The sequence below is a fragment of the Wasmannia auropunctata genome, unplaced genomic scaffold (genome assembly GCF_000956235.1).
Source record: "Wasmannia auropunctata unplaced genomic scaffold, wasmannia.A_1.0 LD329140.1, whole genome shotgun sequence".
NCBI classification, from domain to species: domain Eukaryota; kingdom Metazoa; phylum Arthropoda; class Insecta; order Hymenoptera; family Formicidae; genus Wasmannia; species Wasmannia auropunctata.
In genome coordinates this window covers 1-418 of record NW_012033750.1, presented here as the reverse complement: position 1 = coordinate 418, position 418 = coordinate 1, and the positions used below count along the sequence as shown (strand labels likewise).

General features: G+C 31.3%; 1 long non-coding RNA gene across 1 annotated transcript; it reads left to right on the top strand.

The window, feature by feature from the left end:
- The first annotated feature begins 21 nt into the window (after positions 1 to 21).
- Positions 22 to 308, top strand: LOC105460089. The gene is made up of 2 exons (XR_975767.1): positions 22 to 125; positions 224 to 308. It is a non-coding gene; the product is annotated as an uncharacterized LOC105460089 (long non-coding RNA).
- The last annotated feature ends 110 nt before the right edge of the window (positions 309 to 418 follow it).

The window sequence follows — 418 nt, the reverse complement described above, 5'->3', positions numbered from 1 at the left end:
AATGTGAAACAGGCGATGCAGAAGCATGTACAAATAGCATAATATTATACAAAAGAAATCGACATGAGAACAGCAATAGGTTTTATTTTTATTTACGAGCTCTAATCTGCATGAAGTGAGATAATGTGAGTAAAATCTTTTAAAAGTAGAATAGAATACTTGTAATACTAATGAATAGTTTGATTGGAAAATAAAAATGATATCATTTTGGTTAATCTTTTAGACCTTTACGAAACTAAGATTAGCGACGCACATCGTAGTCGCTCTGTTATTAGGGCTGCAGGTTTATTATAATTTCGGCGATGACGCGGAAAAAATAGTGAGCAACATTGCTCTCTAATTTATTTTGCAGATTACTCTATATCTTGCAAATTCCATAATGGCAGTGCTAATAAGTAAGTGATATGTGTAAATTTAA